Genomic DNA, 742 nt, shown 5'->3' on the forward strand with positions numbered 1-742 from the left:
GCACATGTCTTAAACCGTTTGTAAGTAGTTTCCCACAGTCGCGTGGTTAGGCGTGTTTTGCAAAGTGCAAATACGGGGCTCAGCTGCACTTTACATTTGCACTTCAGTCCCTGGCTCTGCTGCCCGAAGGCACGGCGTGCCGCACCGCCGGGATGCCCAAGGCGCCGTGCTGGGGGCAGGCAGCCCGCGGCAGGGCTGGGAGCGTTACGGTCGCCTCCGCCCCCCACCATTTTATGACTGACCGCTCCAGCGCGGCCCGCGCGCCGCCCCGCTCTCTGCTCACAGCGGGCCGTGGCGCCAGCAGGGGGTGCGCTCCATACGCGATGGCGGCAGCTCGTTCCGCACCGCCTCACTCGGCGCTGTGCGGTGAAGCGGTGGCGCGAGCTCGAGGCGGTCTCAGCTCAGCGCAGGGCGCTCCGCAGCCGCGCGCCCCGGCGCGGAGCCCCTCAGGCGCGAGGCCGTCCCTTCACGTCCCGCTGCTCCGACCCGGGCGGCCCCGCCGGGCTCCCGCACATCGTACGGGGCGGCTCTGTCGCTTTCGGTGCCTGGAAGGCGTTCCCGAGCATCGCGGCGACGGTAGGAAGCCGTTGGAAGGGGCGTTTGGGAGCCGGTCTGTTTGTTGTGGGTTCTCACAGCGCTGCAGCGATCGCTGTGCGGCCATCAGTTGCGTCATTGCGCTGGTGTGAACCGCCCTCACACATCAGAGGTGGAATCAAGAATTAATGTGTAAGTGAGGGGGAAA

The sequence above is a fragment of the Lagopus muta genome, chromosome 10 (genome assembly GCF_023343835.1).
Source record: "Lagopus muta isolate bLagMut1 chromosome 10, bLagMut1 primary, whole genome shotgun sequence".
Lineage (NCBI taxonomy): Eukaryota > Metazoa > Chordata > Aves > Galliformes > Phasianidae > Lagopus > Lagopus muta.